Source organism: Cetorhinus maximus, chromosome 7, assembly GCF_964194155.1.
Source record: "Cetorhinus maximus chromosome 7, sCetMax3.hap1.1, whole genome shotgun sequence".
NCBI lineage: Eukaryota > Metazoa > Chordata > Chondrichthyes > Lamniformes > Cetorhinidae > Cetorhinus > Cetorhinus maximus.
In genome coordinates, this window is record NC_135885.1 from 114,554,284 (window position 1) to 114,574,036 (window position 19,753).

The window sequence follows — 19,753 nt, forward strand, 5'->3', positions numbered from 1 at the left end:
TCATCTGCATGCATAAGAATGCTAATCCCATGTTTCTAGATGGTGTTACTTAAGGGTATTGTGTAAACAATGACATGAAAGAAACCAACAATGAACTCCAGACAATACCATAGAAGATATCTATTCTGTTGGATTAGTGTGATGTAACTAATGCATTGCCACAAGAATTAGCAGAACAAAGCATAGGCAATAAAGCATTTAGTGTTATTCAACATACAAATGTTGGGCAAATGTCAAAGATGGCAGAAACATTGAGGAAGATGAGGAGAGACAGAGCCATGTTTACAGTCGCATAATGGAATTTATGACTTTGACCAGTGCATTCTCACTGTGGATGCTTGGAGTGTCTTGATCAGCATAACATAAGAACACAAAAAATCAGAGCAGGAGAAGACCATACGGCCCGTCGAGTGTGCTCCATCATTCAATACGATCATGGCTGATCTTGGGCTTCAACTCCACTTTCCTGCCCACTCCCAAAATCCCTTAATTCCCTGACAGACCAAAAATCTGTCTATCTCAGATTTAAATAGTTTCAATGATGACACATCCACACCCCACCACTCTGGGGTAGAGAATTCAAAAGATGAACAACCTATTAAGTGAAGCAATTTCTTGTCATCTCACTCCTAAACGATCGGCCTCTTATCCTGAAACTGTGCCCCCTTGTTCTAGATTCTCCAGTCAGGGCAAACAATCTCTCAGTACCTATCCTGTCAAGCCTCTTCATAATCTTGAATACTTCAATAAGATCAACTCTCATTCTTCTAAACTCCAGAAAATATAGACCCAATTTACTCAGACTGTCATCATAGGACAACCCACTCATCTCAGGGTCCAATCTAGTGTACCTTCACTGTACTGCCTCCAATGCAAGTATATCATTCCTTAAGTATGAAGGCCAAATTGCACATAGTGTTCCAGGTGTGGTCTCATCAAAGGCTTGAAAAATTGTAGCAAGACTTCTTTATCCTTAGACTCCAATCCCCTTGCAATAAAAGCCAACATACCATTTGCTTTCCTAATTGCTTGCTGTACCTGAATGCCAACTTTTTGTGTTCCTTGTAAGAGTACACCAAAGTCTCTCTGAATAGCAACATTTACAAGTTTCACACATTTAAAAAATATTCTCCTTCTCTATTCTTATCACGAAAGTGAATAACCTCACACTTCCCCACATTATACTACATCTGCCACCTTGTTGCCCAATCACTTAATCTGTCTAAAGCTCTTTGCAGCCTCTTTGTGTCCTCCTCATAGCTTGCAACTCAGGTGCCTTGCTGAGATATAGGGACCCCAAATAACTTATCTCAAAAAATGGGCCCTGTTCTTTCAGCTCCATTGTGGTTATCAGCAATTGTAATGGACCTCCCTTTGGAATTGTAACCAGACTTTAAAAGTGTTTGACAATATATTAAACATGACGAGAATATATTACTAGTGATATTTCTCATATCTATCTATAAACATTAATGAAATATGTGCAACACATTCATTATACTGAGTTTATTATGACAGCATCTGACATGAAAGTAAGTAACAACACACTATTCTGAGGAAAAAAATACGCTTATTAATTTTCCTCTTTCCTTGCATGATTATGATGGTCATTCATTTGATCAAAATTCTTGTGACTTGCACTCTCAAACATTTCTCTTGAGGCAGTTCTAAATATCTGAAACTCATTGAAAATATTCCAACAGTTTCCAAAAATAATAAGAAAAACATCACTGTTACAAAATATGATAGGCAGGAAGCAGATTACAAAGTAATAACAAAGCTGAAGGTGAACAAGACATGCATAAACTACAGGCATTTGCTTCTAACCTTTGATAATATTGTTATATTGCTTCCTAGTATTTGCTTCTTAGCCATTATTTTGCGGGTGTCAATAAAGAAGAAAAACAACTAAGAAAATCAAGAAAATTCAGGCATCACTTGATAAAATGAGGACAAATATCATTCACCAGTTCCCTTTATCAGCAACACGTGCCTCCCGGCTTCCCCATCCAGCCTTATTAGTGTACTAGAAGTTTGTCCTTTTGTGAGGATTATGTGAGCAAACTTGAAATGTTACTTCTCAATATGTCTGGCTATAGGAATGTGTTTGTGAATGTTTTGGTCTACTACAGTTCATTCATTCATTCACTTGTGGTCAACTGAAAGCCAGTTCAGCCCAAGACAACAAAAACTTTAATTTACCTTAATTTGTAACTTTGATCTTCATTTTCTAATGTTCTAATAATTCTTTAGATACAAATTGATTTCATAGGAGCCAGCTAATAACACCTGATGAGATTTGACCTACTCCACATCACAATAGAAGTCATGTGATTGGAAATATACAAAGTGCAAGAGTTTCAAAACAGGTCAAAACACTAGAGTTTAGACTTTAGTTGGAGATTGGAATGTTAGGCTAAACATGTAAGCATTACCACATAGAGAACTATTCAAGGGCAAACAGCAGAAATGCATGACTTTATACCTAAGAACCAAAATAAAAATAAATCACTGTAGTCAACAAGATGTCAACAAAAATTACTCCTCTTGCCCAGACAGAGACTGTCTGCTGACAACAGCTTAGAAATTTTACCACACACTTAGAATGAATATTTGAAAACGTGATCTGACATATATTGCAGTTAGCAAATGACAAAGGCACAACTCTCATTTTGCTTTTTAACCCACCTGCAGTGTTTAACCGTGAAACTATTTCTTGAAATGGATTATAATTTGCTACCCTGGTCTAGTTCAATTATTTAAATGCATTTGTATTTTTAATAGTATCAATTGTGACATTTTAATGCAACTGCATGTCAATGTCTACTGAACATGAAGCCATTTCAAACTTTTCACATAAATGCATATAACTCTGCAGGGGATCTGGTGATTTAAGCAGTTGAATGTTTCATTCTCAACTACGAAGTTGATAATTATAGTCCGTGTAATGTCTGTTGCCAAACTTTATGGCTGACTTTTATCAGTCAATATTTTCAACAAAGCATAATTCTCATAATGTTTGGAACTAGATCCAAATTCTTCTATTCTAATTATGAAGCAGCCATGAATCTGGATGGACTGCGAAGAATTTGCGATGGAAACACTTTTACTCTGGATCGTCATGATTTGTTTTAAAATCAATTAAAAAAGTTCACTGGCTACATTTCAAAATGTGCTTGATGCAGTCAGGTGTTTAAATCACTCAGCTTAGCTATATAATAGAATGTAACAAGCTTTGTTCACAGTAAGTCAGGGGAGAAGACTTTTAAGGATAGAAATGTTACTTGCAGGATAAACTTGCAAAGTCAATTAGAAATGAAATTTGTAGGGGTATATTTATGAATGCAAGATGAGGCCAATCCTAATGTTAAGACTGGAAGTTACATTTACTTATTAACTGTCTCTAACTTGTCACACTGTTTGTCCAACATCCAATTTTGGATGAGCAGAAAATTCCTCCAACTGAATATTGGGAAGACTGAAGCTACTGACATTAGCCACTGCCACAAGCTTCATTCCCTGTCCATCATTTCGTCCCTGGTAAATAGCTTAAGCCGAGTAAGACCACTCACATCCTGGGTATTGTGTTTGACCTCGAGTTAAATGTCTAAACACATATCCACACCATCACCAAGACTGCACATTTCTATCTCATACCATCATTTGACTCTGACCCTCCCTCAATTCACCTGCTGAAGCCCTCATCCATGCCATTGTTAACACTAGGTTGGATTATTCCAATGTTCTTCTAGTTGGCGAGCCGTCATCTACCCGACTTAAACTTGTGCTAAAATTCTGCTGCCTGTATCTTAAGTTGTGCCTAATCCTATTCACCCATCACCTTTCACTTGCTCTCCATCCAATAATGCTTAACTTTAAAATTCTCATCTTTGTTTTCAAAATCCTCCATAACTCTCGACGCTTCTTTCTTTGTGTAGCCTCATCCAGCTTTACGAGCCTTTGAGACCTCACTCCTCCAATTCTAGCCTCTTGGACATCCCAGCTTTTAACTGATCCACCATTGGAGGTTGTGCTTTTATAAGCTCTAGAATTCCCTTCCTAAATCTCTTTGCCTTTCTACCTGTTTCTCCTCTTTTAAGATGCTCCTAAAAACCACCCCCGTTGCCCAAACTGTTTTCCTGATTTCTCATTCTATAGCTTAGCTTCAAAAAACATCAAAAATATTTTTTATTGACATTGCTGTTGTTAAGCACCTTGGGATGTTTTACAGTATAAATGTGTCATAAAAATCTAAGCTGCTGTTATCAAGAACTGGGTATGCAGTTATAAGAGGTAGCAGTGAGGCAGACACAAAAGTTTTTTTTTCCTGAGCAGCCAGGCATGAGGAGCAGAAGCTTGAAGCTGAAATTTTACTGAGGGTCACAGAATGAGGCTAGTTGCAGGCAGAGGCTGAACGTGCCAGGTTTGGGTTTGGGCCTTGGGAGAAGTCAACAGAGGAGTGAGACCACAGAGGAGTGAGACCACAGGAAAAATAAGGTGCGTGAGTGGAAGATAGGATTAACAACACAGTGAGACCATAGGTGGTCGGAAACATAGGTCATCCAGGTAATGAGAAATTCAGCAAATCTGAGACTGCAGGTGGCAGGGCTGAGGTGAGCAGGAAACACCAGGGCTGTGGCCTGAGTCAGGAAAGGACAAGGCCAAGACAAAAGACAAGGAACAGTGAGTGGACGGGCTGGATTTAATACATTTTATATAAGCACAATCCCCCCCTACCCACCCCCCTCCCCCATCTTCGCTCTATTACGGATCACTATGTTTTCAGCCACTTAGAATACCCTGCCATGCCCCCTTGGCCTCACCTGATATATATTCATTTAGTCTTGGTTTAACCTCTAAAAAATACCTTGGTTTTTTTTCTACATGAAAGGCACTATATGAATACAATCTGTAGTTATTGTTAAGCATTAAAATATATATTATTTGGAGGGTAGCAGGTTTTCCTGGCTGTGCCTGGGGAGTAAGAGGCTATACAGCTCCAGCTGGTGATATTGTTGGACCTACCGGTTTGATAGGAACCTATGATGTCTCATTCCTCAGATTACAATGGGAAATCCTATTAAGGCACCACCTACAGCATGACAGAAAATCATGACAGCTAACTGTTGACATTTTAATTTTACAAATTCCAAAGGAAATGTTTACCTATCAGTTTTCAATGGAGCACATAATACACATTAGGATTTTAATATAGGGTAGACATATAAGTTTTGACAGTACCTGTCAGATTTCAGAATGCAAAAGTATATATAAAACTAAAGGCATAAAAAAGGCTGTCATTTCATGTTCTTTTTCCCTGGTCCTAAGACAGAATTTTTAAGTACCTACCAATCTGCAGACTTCCCTCACCAACAGCAATTACCCTGAAACTGATCTTAGCATTCACAGTATTTACTTTGTGGCCTTAAAGTGACAGACCACTTTAAATGCCTTAGTGACAGAATAACTTATTATACATGGTGTTTGCTCCGATGATTATACGACATTATCTGACTTGCCCTGAACAAGCCGCAGGAAATTCTTGGTTTTGTCTTAATAAATTTAGGGCATGCCTGGCTGGAATACTTGAGCTATGAAGCAGTAGTACAAAGTACTGGCGGTTACAAGGTAACAGTTGATGAGATAAAGATGGTAGCAATTTCAAATGACACCTTAAAAACAAGACACAATGGGCTGAGTTTTTGTCTTTGGCTTTGGAAGCATGAATCAGGCTATTTCCCAACATTGCATTCCCAACTTTGGAAAGTCAGCCCAATCAACTGGAATTCTGGTCTCCAAGAGTCAGATGTGGGATGAAGTTGGGCGAATGCTGAGGACGGAGGGTTGGGGGGCCCAACGCTATTTACTGGGCCATTGACCCAATTCTATTCATATTTGTTAGGCCCTCTAGCCCACACCACTCATTATGAATGCCTGGCTCAGCTCCAAGACACACTCATGTATTCAGCTTTGTAGGGCATTTTTTATACAGCTGTGATAGGCACTGCTGGCTTTGTTTGATTGACAATTTAATGAGCCTGGAATAAGTTTATCTTTGAAGTGTTTTTTTCAATGCCTGTTTGTTTATTTGGACAAGATTAGGAGATAAATGGATTAAACCTTTTTTTCAATGGGAGTTTGAATGGCTGTGTTTGACTGATGGTTTTGTGAGTTTATAAGAGGGTCAATTCTTTTCAAAGGGAATTTTGAATGGCTGATTGTATTTTATATTTAATACACATTTCAAACACTTGCCAGTGTTATTATATGGATCATGAGTTCTGTACCTTGTGGCTACTGGACGAGTTATTCAAAGACTCAGTAGATGTCAGGGCATTAAATCAATGTGAAAATCAAATCACAGGGACCCCTACATGCATGAATATCTGAATTTTCACACTGTAAAATTCAGAAGAGGACTGTATCCACTACTAAACTACTCAAATGCATCTGAACTCTTACACAGCGCTGGTTAATTTAATGTTCTATTACCTTTTAAGTGTATAGCCCTATGATCAATCACTGCATTAATAACATATTTAACTTTTATTTTATTATGGTTGAAGTTTGCCAGAACTTTTAAACTTACCTGTCAAATGATTCCCAGCACCACAGCAGTTTTCCCCCCAAGGTTCATGAACTGACCTACCTGGCTCAGTTCCCACAACCTTCAGGAACCCACCTATCTTGATGAAAATACCAAGAACAGAGAAAATTATACTTGGCAAAGGCATTAAATGACAATCTCAACATCACTTTATATGAGGGTCGGGTCATGACACACCACATTTCCTGACCAGGTGGTAGGGCTGACCTGGTAAATATATTATTGCAACCCTACATGCCTCCCATTTGGACCTCCTGATGCAGGTTTGCTCAGCATCAGGAGGGGAAAATCAAACCCAATGAGTGGAATTTTATGGCACCTACAGAGGCAGGGTTGGAGATGGGGCTGAGAGAGAAATCTGAAAATCATGTCTGAGGGATGTTGCATTTCTACCTTTGGGCGATCTTGCCAGAGATGGGTGAGCAACGGAAGTAACTATCCACCCAGCAGCAGTGGGCAGCCATTGAGTGGCAATTAACAGGTCACTTGGCATTAGATTAGGGACACGGCCAGAATCTTACCAGTGACGGCCAGAACCCATACTGCAGGAAAATTCCGGCAAGTACCTGAAGTAGGATGAGGGAGTCAGTGAGGCCTCCTTTATTTCTTCTTTCCCCTCCTTCCCTAAGCTGCTTCTGCCACAGCACCACATCTGTGACAACATGCCATCCTGTGGAGGGGATCCTCCTCCACAGTAATGGCCTGGCAGTTGTAGTCACAAATAATTTTAATAACTTGGCACCCTCGCATTCGCCTGCCTGCTGCAACAGCATTCGCCCCTCTCAGCGGAGCTGATGGCAGGGACTTTTTGAGTGTGAGGGGAATGTGGAGAAGAGGTTTTAAGGTTTGGGATTGGGAAGGGGAAAAACCTTGGGCAGGATAGGACTAAATATTCTTCGTAAAGCCATGTGCTCCTCGAGAACTCACAAGGAGAGTTAACGAAATAAGCGGTTCTGTGGGCCCCTTTTGCCTGCCTCCTTTATCCACTGGTGAGAAAGTCCCAACAACTTTCCTCCTCAAACCACTTGTTAAAATAATATTTGGACCCAATGAGATAATTAGACCCTGTTCTGCATATTTTAAAAAGGGCCCTGCCAGTTTTAGGCAAGTCTCCTTGCAGCCTACTAGAAGAACAGGCTACAATTGAATAAAGCAAGATAAAACTGTACTTTGGCATTTCGTGGTCAGTTTTAATGTTGCCCATCTGGTTTCAGCTGAGTGGACAGAGTTGAATTTGTCCCTTTTATCCCTATATTAGTACAAGGAAAGAAGTGTAGAGTGAAGAAATTTGGAAGGAAAGAAGAGATGTATCGATACAACATGGCTTAAATGAGGCTTTACTGTAAGTCTACTGTTATCAACACAAGATTGAGCAAGGCTATTGTTAGGAAATATAGATAGTTTAAGTAAGTTATATGTGTATTTGGGTGTGTTAAGAATAAGGTATACCTTTAAGTTTAAGTTCAATTTTTATGTTTTTCTATTTGCGGGTTAAAAGGTGAGACCTGGAATCTAGTTCCATTTTTGAGTGAAGACAGCAGGTCTAAAGCTCTGTTTGTATACCTGCATTTCTAATGAGGCTTTTATGACTCTTGAAGGGAGTAAAACAAACACAAGACAAAAAAAACTCTGTTTTGCCTAGTAACAGGGGTCCAAATGGGAGGCCCCAACCCCACACACACACAGAATCAGCTGTGCACCCGCCAACCTGTCAATGGCCAATTGAGACCATTGACAAAGTCGTTAAGCTAATTAATGGACCTGCCTGTCCAACCTTAAGGTTGGCGGGCAGGCCAGGAGCCCTGGCGTGCATTAGAAAAAGCAAGAAACCTCATCCATGGGCAGGATGAGGTTTCATGTAGGTTTTAAAACATGTAATTAAAGTGTATTTAAAAGTTATGGACATGTCCCAACTCATGTGAAAGTATCACATGAGGGGACATGTCAGGGGATTTTTTTTTCTATGTTTCAGATTTTTTATTGTAGAGCCGATCTCCCTGAGGCAGCACTTAGCCTCAGGGAGATGAGTGCGCTCTTTCGTGCGCGTGCGCGAAATAGCGCACTCTCGGTTTAGGGATTCCCCCTCCGTCCGCACAGGGAGCACATAGCGCTTCCTTGCGGACGTCACGCAGGGTGAGCCTTAATTGCCCTGCCCACATAAAATGGCGGCATGCCTCCGATTGGGGGGCGCCGATCAGAGGCGCGCCGATCAGAGGCGCGCCTCCGCGCACCCGGTCTTAAGCATCCCCCCTCGACGAGGGGAAAATTCTGCCCTAAGTCTCTCTAGCTGACATACCAGCAGACTGCTGAGGGAAATTAACTTTAACTCATTTAAGATTCTTAGGTTTAAGTAACAGTGAATGTCAAGAGTTTTCTGGATCTCAGGGAGATACCAAGTTGGCAGCAGTCTACTGGGAGAGGGAACTGCAGAGAGAGTAGATTTCCCAAAAGAACTGGAAGGTCCCAAGGCCAAAGAATGAGACAGAATGGAAGGATCCCAAGAAGTCTTTCTAGTCAAAGGAAAAACAGGAGTCTGGAAAAGGTCCAGTTCTGTGGAAGTTAAAGTAAGGAGCAGAGAGGAAGTCTACAGGCTTCAAACTTAAAGAGAAGAATGCTGCAGGACTCAGATTTAAAGCAATATAGGCATGCGAGAAGCTGGAAGGTCCAAGGAGACAGCTGAAGGTCTGTAACTCTTTATTATGGGCATGTGAAGCAGTGGTGTTCTGTTGACACGGCTGACTCAGTGAGAGAGAATGCGTGGAAGAAAGCTTGAATAAATGTGGTGATCCAGGGGAGAGGAATATTGGAAGGAGAGTTTAAAACCCTAGAAGTGGACCCTTGTGGAAGGCATCAGAGAGAAAGCGTCAGCTTGGGAGACGGTTCCAAAGCGAGTTATTCGAGAATGGAGATTTGAAACCCCGTGTGTGAAGGGCGGAGTTCAGTGAGACCATTGGCTCACGGTGCGACAAGCGTCTGGGGGGGAGTTGAGGAGAGACCCATAGCATATGTTTGGGGTGGCATCTGTCACTTAGTTTCAGAGTGTGGTATGTCTGACCACAGGTTGCCAATTGGTTTGCACGAACTATGTACTTACTGTGAACATTAGAGTATAAGGTAACTGTTATAACTTGCGTTATCCTTACAAATCTGTATATATCTGTAAAGGAATAGTTGTGGTGAAGGATATTATAATATAGTTCATATTTTCTTGCTTAATAAATGTTTTATTCTTTTGTTAAAAGTTCATCAGTTGACTCCTGTGACTCTGTTCAGTAGCCATTCTCCACGTATTTAAACAAAAAATAAAAGTTTGAATCTATCAAACCCTGGGATCTGGCTTGTCCAGTAGTAACATCAGCTGGGATCATACCACTACCGGAAAGAACAAAATTCAAATTTATGTTTCCTCCCCTACTGAGAAGATGAACTGACATTATCCAACTCAAGATTGCTCAAAACATATTACTGGTTATCCCAAGTACTGAGTGGCAATGAAAAAAATTGTGATGAGAGCATAGAATGAAGACCATGATTCACCTGGCTGGAAGTGAACCTCCATGAGTTGTGGGTGTGGAGGTGAAGGAGTAAAATGAACGGATTTGAGCAGGGATAATTTATATTTCAAGAAAGCAATCATACCTCTACTGCTAGGTAAATGTAGTATTCCATTACTCGCAACTAATTGCCACAACTAACAGTACAGGATTTCAACCGGACCTGAATCTTTGAAGGGAATCAGTGGGAGATGTAGAGATCAGTGGGAGGCTCCAGCAACTAAGCTGAGAAGTGATGAAACTTATCCAGTAAATTACTGACAGAAAACCCTCCAGGTGCGACTGAAGTTCTTGATCGATTGAATCACTGAATTCCCAGTGGGGTGCTGTGCATTTTTTTGGATAATCAGAATACAAATGTCAAGCAATATTCTTTTAACCTATTCCACTAAGGCAATTTCCAGCACTCTATCTTCATTCCTGGGTAAGCAATTACTCTTTTAGACACACTGCACAGACAGATTTGAAGAATACAGAAAAAATAATAAAAAAGGACATAGGATTTGTGACCTGCAGTGTACATTTCATAGCAAATATCAAACTAAAAGGAGCCTCTATAGTTCAACAGTTCCAAGAATTTTACTGTTCAAAATCAAATATGTCTGGATAAATAGTCACAAATCCATCAGTGCACTTCCATTATAATATATGCCGCATGTGTGAATTGCTTTGTCTCAACTGCTTATTCCACATGCACAGCTCCTCTTTATGCTTTTACACTTGGGGTGAGGCCAGAACTTCCATTCCACGGTAAGGAACCTGGTGCCCAGAACATTTCTGGCCCAGACTCCTCACCAGTGGTTGGGTGGCTGTCACCAGGTGGCCGCATGTCTCTCTGGTAACTCCCTTGAGGCCCTGATTGGGGCTGTGGGAGATAGGAGAGCTGTACTCTTCCTTCCATCTGCAAGAAGAGCTCCAGCAATTCAGACCAAGCAAGCATGGCGAGAGGTGGCCATGGATGCCAGCAGCTTTGTGTCCCTCTCAAGAGTCCAAGCACTCTCTCATTGCACAATCAGGCCTCACAGTTCTAGTAATGGCAACTCTGTCTAAGTGCATGAGTAACTGAGTTTCACTCTCCCCTTTCATGCAACTTTTTCACACTGCAATCATGAGCAGTAATGGCTCCCCACTATATTTCCACCAGCTATGCTCAAATGTGTACCAGGCCCTCCCTTTACCCTGTGCTGGCCATTTGAAAATTGCTAAATGTTGCTCTTGATACCCTTAATGAGCTGTACAACGAGCTCTGCAGGCAATTAATTGGAGGCACGTGGTTTGCCTGCTCTCCTGCTTCCCCGCGGCCCCCCCTCCCCTACCCACCTGTCCTTCGGAAATTTAAATGTGCCACTGAGGCATCAGGAGCCAGTGACTTCTTCTGAGTGCACGATTTTCTAGGCTTGCACCCAAACAGCTGGGGATCTCTGAATCCAGTTAGGAATTTGATTTTCAAATGTGACGGTGAGGTCAGGTGGGGAACTTCCTCCCTAGGAGCACTGTGGGTGTGTCTACACTACATGGGCTGCAGAGGTTCAAGAAGGCAGCTCAACACCACCTTCTCAAGGGCAATTAGGGATGGGCAATAAATGCTGACCTAGCTAGCTACGCCCACATCCCATGAGTGAATAAAAAGAAGCCCAGTAACAAGTGCTATCTGTCTTTGACCATCACACTCCAGGGTCAATTCCTACCTCTCAGCAATGTCCAACATCACTAATTGGGTGCTGAGCTCGCCTCTGTCCCAATTAGGTGATCTGTCATGCCCAGTAGAGATATGTCCTGTTCATAACTTTAAAACAGAGACTGTAATAATTTGGAATCTGCCAGAACTAACTTTCTTTAAAAAAATAGGCGTCAAGAGGTGGCTAAGTTGGCTGCTGAAGATCAACCGACTTTTACAATTTCTGCCTCAAGCCTCTGGAAAGTTCTGATTGAATAACTATGGGTGGGCCACCCTCCTCCCCCCCTCCTCCCCATTGTATGGACATACGAAGATGAAGCACATCTGTGGAATTTACACCTGCTATTGTTTGTGTCTCAAACAAAACTCAAAATGTATAGACTCCTGGACCCACCATCTCTGAACTTGATATTTAACAAAAGAGAACTGTAGAAGCCAGTTAATCTCAAATAGGTATGAACAACCATCATCTATTTCCCATTGTGCAGCAATGGTTTCGGACTTGCAAACCATTCTGGGTGGACAATAGCAGTTGATCGTGTCCCTGAAAGCAACTTCAGATCACAATTCTTTTATCCCAAGAAACAGAGAGAAGCTGGTCAGTGTGCACAGAACACCAGCTGCAGGACATCAGAAGCAAAAAAAGTGAGCAGACCCACTGCTTTTTAAAGTTGGAGACTGCTACATCTTAAAAGTCTCCCAGCCTGGTTCCTTTTCAAAGTCCACCAGTACAGAGACTTGACCTACTGATAAGAAAACCACAAGTGACCAACTTGGTGATCTGCTGGAAAAGTCCATCTCTTTGAGGGGATCCTGCAACAACTCTGACATACAACCCTGACTATTTGAGAGTACCTAGGCTAACCCTTCAGGAGTGAAAACACCTTCTTCAATGGGCCCACAACAACTGTTTTTCCAAAAGGTGAGCCAAACATGTGAATTATGACCTACTCTCTTGTTTATAACTTGTAAAAGTGCACTATCCTCTCTAACTGTATTTTTCTCGAGTGTGTGTGTGTATGAATGCTGAGTGATTGACACAGCTTTATACTTTCAGGATCAATATGTGAATAAATAATCTTTTTTATTTAAATCTACAAAAGCTTGCTGCTGATTATTCAAAAATTGACCTTACTCTCAGGGGTTGAGAAACACATACAGACACTGGAGAGTAAGGGAAAGGGAAGAGGGGTTTGATTTCTCTTCCATCCTTGTGTGTAACAATTTTAAAATAGCAATGCAGATGTGCCAAGGGCTTAGGATGAGAAATTATTCAGATATCAGGTTCCTGACCCTGGAGTGAAAATCAAGCCCAGGAGAAAGTTCAAATCTAGCAGCTCATGAAATTCCTTTTTACTTTGTATTTTACTAGGTGCTCATGAAAGGTGATTTGACAAATATTTTTGCACCATCTAATTCTGCAAGGCATTCAGCTGCAGAGAATACATGCTGTTGCAATGCAATTCATGCCACAAGACACCAAATAATATATAGAGCACTGCAGGATTTGAGGGAAACAGAATAACATGGTAGATGACTATAATTTATGAGTTGTCTACTTTTACTAACAAGACAGTTCTGCCAAGAGTAGTGAATTAAATAACTGAATAATTGAACAGAAACACACTGTAGAGGAGAAGGGGGGAATATTCTCTTTCAACATGCAGCAATTCTTATACTGTGTTTGGGCTACAAACCTTGATAACTTTTTTATCTGTTGTCCACACCATTGTAGTTCGATCTATATATAAAATGTGTCAACTTTTTTTTATCACTGATTAAGTTTGTTTTTTTTTTCTCTTTTGTTATCGGTCATTTTCTACTTTCATTAATCGTATGAAAATGCTTTCTCATCAACATTAATTTTCACCTCTGTCACATTCAACCAAAGAAACTAATTCTTCAAGGGCTAATAGTGTTGTTGTACTACAGCCTCAAATATTCACTTTATTTATGAATGACTTAGAAAATATGCTAAAGAACCATATACCCAAGTTTGCCGATGAAACAAAGATTGATGGTATTGTACATAGTGTGGATGGGGGCATAAAATTTTAAAATAAAACATTGATAAATTAAGTGAGTGGACAAAGCTGTGACAGATAGATTTCAATGCAGAAAAGTGTGAAGTCATCTAATTTTGAACCCAAAAAAAAGGATAAATCTGAGCATTATTTAAATGGTGAAAAGCTAGCAACGTTGCAGATTGAAAAAAAAGGTTGCAAAAATTTATACAGACCATTAAAATGTAGTTATCAAAAATAATCAAAAAGGTTAGTGGAATGTTAGCCCTCATAACCAGAGGACTACAATTACAAATACACAAAGGTACGGTTGGACCAGATCTGCAGTTCTGGGTGCCACGACTTGGAAAGAAAGATCTTGCAAGGCATGCAGTGAGGATTCATTTTCTCTCTTTCTCGACAACTTGCAAGCTTCAAATCTATTATGCTGACTTTGACTATGCATTTGCTGCAGACAGATTTTACTAAGAACTTAAACCCAGCTGCTATCTTCAGAAGAAGAGATAAATTGATCATCTACATATTTAAACCACCTCAACACCAATCCAGAAGGACTACTGAGTTCAACCTGAAGCCAGCCAAGTCACCAATCTTCAAGTATACCCCTTTAAGTATACTGCATACCCCTTTACCTTTGCTGGGCTTTAAATTACTTAATCTATCCTCCCACACCGTAATCTATTTGTGCGAGTGTGAATGTGTGTGTGTGTGTGAACGTGTGTGTGTGAACGTGTGTTTGTGTCAGAAGGCGGGATTTTCCATCCCCCACCCCCACCCCCCCACAGCAGCTCTAATGGCAGTGCAAGGGGTACAATGTGGTGGGAGCTGAAAAATTGGTTTTCTGCTGCTGTAAAATGACAGCAGGAACTTGCACTCCCAACCATCATGGCAAGTCACCATTCCTGCCAGAGGCCGGCGTAAAACTGTTTTGCATCCCGTTAATAGTATTGTAGATGAAGGCCTGACCAGAATTGTGGGATATCACGCCAGCTCAGAACACATCTGGATCAATGTGGCATGGAGATGTTGGGACTTACCAGCAGAAAGATCGGGAGGGAGGCCTCCAGCGATCGTGGACCTCGGAACACCATGCGCAACAGTGGATGGGTAGAATACCTACCAGGTGGATCTTTGAGCTGCAGCAGCTTCCAGGGGGTGGATTATCTGTCTTCAGTATCTTCCAGGAGGTCCATTTTCTATCTTCAGGATCTTCCAGGAGGTGGATCGTCTGGCTTTAGTATCTTCCAGAAGGTCCATCTTCTATCTTCAGGATCTTCCAGAAGATGGATATTGTTTGTTCAATAGTGGGTCAGTTGATGTCCGGGCGCCTTTTAAATATGGCACCTGGTTATGATGGTGGGGTGTGAGCCATCCAGCCCACCCCCACCATGCAAAACGTCAGGAAACTTCCGACTACATAATTTATTAAGCCAGTATCCCGCGATACTATGCGAATTCCCAAGGGTCTCCTGGCGGTAAACTCACCCCATTCCTGCCCCCGCCATGGGACTTAGTCCAGGAATGGAAAATTTATTATTTTTTATTATTTTTCTTAGGCTGGGTTAAGTACAGTAAATGCTATTTTCTGTTCTTTGTTAAAACTCAAGAAAACCTGTCTGTTTGTGTCTTTTAAAGCACAGCATGTAAACAGTTACACATTCACTGAATTGGCAAGCATATCCTTTCACTAAGCCCTATTGTGGTCAAGTGAGGAGTGGGAAAAGAGAGGAGATGTTCAAACTCTCTTCACCTGATCGTAACAACACACATCCTAAACATAGCACAAATTTACGAATAAAGATGGCTTATAACATTTTCTACACCTTTCCCTTTCCACATGCAGCATGATGTACCCTGCTGGGCCAATGAAAACTGCACTCCTGCTACACCCTTCTCCTGGAATAATTGGGCAAAATGTGTATTAAGTATAACCACTGACATTCCTTGTTCTAGCAAACCACAATTTTTTAAGTATCAGAACTCCCAGAGCCACTGTGTCAATATCCCCACTCCCATTTCCCCCCAGGTATGAATATACAAACATACGAATTAGGAGCAGGAGTAGGCCATTTGGCCCTTTGAGCCTGCCCTACCTGAAAACTTTGGCAGAATTGTGTGTGTAACAGTGTTAACTTGCACTTGGATGCAATACTCTATGTTCCAAAGGGATCTTTCAGTCATCATTAGACATCTGAAAGTGATCAAGTGGAGTCACTGACCTGAAATGAATTCACACAACACTGAAACCACATCAATTGTGAACATTTATTTGCCTGAAAGCGTTCAGCTGAAATCCTTGGTGTTCAAATGATATGGAATGATGCCGAATCAGCTCTCAGCTAACTCCAACTCTGCTCACAGCAAGTACCTTACAGCTGTTTAAGTGCTAGAGGGCTATGCACACAACTTAAAGAGCCAACTTGCGTGCAGTTTCCATGGGTAGTGTTGCATACATCAGTAACAAAATATAGAACGGTATGAGGAAAAGCAACGTGTGCATATAGAGGGGTCTGGCTCTGACAAATAAACCTCTGAAGTTTATCTTCTTTCAGCAGCTATGGGTTTGTTGAGAAAAGAGGCAGACTGAGGGGGGAGGGAGAGACTTTGCATGAATATGGTCACCAAGAGATTATGAAGGTGGTCTAGCAACTCATAAATCTTGAGTTCAAATCCCACTATGGCAATTTGTTGGCAGGCACCAGGATATTAATCATTAAAGCTGCCAGATTATTGTAAAAATCCAACTGGTTCACCAATTTTTTTGGAGTTTGTCACCCCTACCAGGACTTCCAGACACGAGACTCCAGTTCTACACTGCGATTAATGACTATGATTTCAGGGCAATTGAGGATGGGCAGTATTGTAATGTTACTGTTGCCTGAATTCAAAAATGCAAATTTAAAATAAAGCCTCTTTGGGGCCTGATTGAGCAAAGGAGCAGTGAGTGAAATACAGGTAGTACAAGAAACTCAATTTTGTTTTGCCCATTATTTTGACAAAAAAAATGGGGTTGGAGGGACATATTTCAGATTGCGATGTCATGTACCTGATCTCTCAAAGAAGTAAGTTGGTTGTCAAATTGGACACCAGCAACTCCCAAGTGTGCAGGGTGCCTTCCTGCAACAGGAATTTGTCACCCTGGATATGCAAATCCTGGTCTGAATGCATATGATCTATAGTGGAGAGGGTATAAATATTGCGATGACTCAACTACTGGATTTCTTATCTCTAAAAAGATCGAAAAGTGACCCAATAGAGATCTCTAAAATTAGAAAGGGGTGCGGTGGGATAGATGCAGAGACTTCTGGGGGATTCCAAATCTAGGGTCCATTATACAAGATTGTCACCAATAAATCCAATGAGGAAATCTGGAGAAGCTTCTTTACTCAGTGTTGAGAATTTGGAACTCACTACCCCGTGGAACGGTTGAGGTGATTACCTAGATGCATTTAAGGGGAAGCTAGGTAAGAACATGAAGGACAAAGGAATGTAATAGGGTGAGATGAAGTAGAGTGGGACGAGGCTCATGTGGATTGTAAACACTGGTATAGGGCAGCTGGGTGGAATGGTCCGCTTCTGTGCTGTAAAATTCGATGTACTTCAACACACAACCACGTATTATAATCATATCAGATTTCATTAAAAAATTCTTGAGAAACATCTTGATGCATCAGGTTTTGAGGTGAAGCGCTCGACTTGCTCTAGAGAACTGTATTAAAAATGCTGCTTTCTTTGTGATGCAGATGTTTCATGTTTTTTCCATTTCCTGCTAAGTTAACTGTTAGTCAAATAGCAAATTCATTCAAAAAGTGGGATGGCCAACTCTAGTCCTAAGGGGTTTATCATACGCCCCACTGCTCCAGCCAGTCAAACAGCCGTTTCCCAACTCCAAAATTTCTGTAACAAATATGAGCTTTCCTATGAAAATGAAAAATACATACAATTTTTTAAATGTCCCTATGATTTTTCTGCTGTCTGCTCACTCTGCTGGAAACTACAGAGCAATACTGGAGGGTTGGCATTCCTATCAGAAAGACACTTAGCACCTTTGAAATGGATACATAAGCCCTATGATGGAAATAGACCCAGGCAGAAATATTTAATGATCATTCATCACTACATGATGATATCTGTAGGAAGCTGCTCTGGAATTTAAATTACATCTTTTGTAAGTCTAACCTGTTCTGGTCACAAATTCTTTTCAAAACTAAGTACAATCTTCATGAAAAGGTTTCTGCAATTTTGTTTCTCATTTGTTTAGAAACATGGGCCTGGATTTTATGGGGCACCATGGACCTGCCCCCTGCACACTCCCGCCCCGGTTAAAGTGTAGGGGGGAGCACGCCCACGCTGCCAATGGCTGACCCACAGCAATTTAGTGCTGGGAACAACGTTAATTGCTTTAAGGCAAGACATCCGCCCCTATCTCAGTAGGAAGTACTGGCTTAGAGAACTGCCGCCAACAGATGACCAGGTTGTTCCTGTGATGTCAGTGGGAACGCTGGCCACTGCTGGGACTATAGACAATCCCACCATGCCAAGGAGCCCAGGTTAAGTCTGGGGTGAGGGGATTCAGCGACATGTGTGAGGGGGGCCTGCTTCAAGAGGCCAGGGAGAGGGTTAAACAGGGGGATGACCTTGTAGGGGGGTGGGGGGTGGGGTGGGGGGGCGGTGGGGGGTCGTTGGTTGCCTCTGATGGGCCCATTGGGCCTGCAAAAGGGATTCACACCACATTGTCCCACACCAGCCACCGGCTTCCTGCACGACGTGGGCCTCCTCCTGCTGCAGGATAATTACCAGCAGGGTGAGATGATGCTCTTAAGAGACCACTAATTGGCCAATTAAGGGCCTCAATAGGTCCAAAGGTGTGTGGGTCACCTGCGCCTCCCCTGCATCCGTAAAATTTCAGACAGAATGAGGTGGGCGGATAGGCACTGTGAAGGCCACCCCCTGGATTTTACATGCCCACTGCCTTCATACCTGTTGCCGGGAAAGTGTAAAATCTAGCCCATAATATACTGAGAATGTTGCTAAAATGCATCATGACAACACGTGCATGTGACACGATTTTGATTACAATGTTGCAGAGACTTATCTTTCCAGAAAAACGGTTTGGTTGAGCAGAGTGTCCTTTTAGTTAGGGAAATAAACATTCTTGTACAAAATTATCCATGACTTACCTGTACATCCTCATTGAGGCACTCACAGAATACTGCTGTGGCAGAGAGAGGTGAAGATCTCTTGCATGTGGATTCATTTTACAGCAGGATAAAACAATACAGTGACTTGCAACTCAGTTCATGGAACATTGTACAAAATCAATCCTTCTATGACTGAGGGCCTTAGCCCAGCAATACTTCTCAAGCGAGATGACAGATAAATTACAGTCTCTGCATATTAGACATGAAGCACAGAAATGCATTATTCTAAATCTAATAGGGTACCAGTTACAAGAATAGATAAAATTGAAGTTCAGGCATTTTGTAAAGTTACTTTAAAATTTTAAATAAGCAATTTACATTTGTTTTAAACCAGAACGTCAAACATTTGAGGGTTTTAAGTTCTTAAAAATGAAATCTTTGATTCACAGTTTGCCTTACCTAGGGGTAACACAATTTTTATCAGTCTTATATTAATTCATCCACCATCACATACTGAGCTAGATTATCCTTTGCTCAATATCCCTTTAGTTAACCGTCGCTGCATAGAATAGAGCCTTGGTACTAAGCGTAATGTATTACAGGACTATTTTGCCCAACTCAGACTAATAGTATCACTTCTCTAACTTTCTTCTGGAAGAAATATTCCTCAAAGTAGATAATCTTTCAATCTTTCACTTGGAATAAATGCATTTCAAAACATTTTAAAATACACATGTAGATAAGTTGTT

The 19,753-nt window shown here is 41.3% G+C and overlaps 1 protein-coding gene across 2 annotated transcripts in view; it reads right to left on the minus strand.

The window, feature by feature from the left end:
• The window catches only part of LOC144682992 (glypican-5-like), a 1,265,567-nt gene that overhangs the window by 477,513 nt on the left and 768,301 nt on the right, over positions 1-19,753 (minus strand). The window lies entirely within an intron of this gene.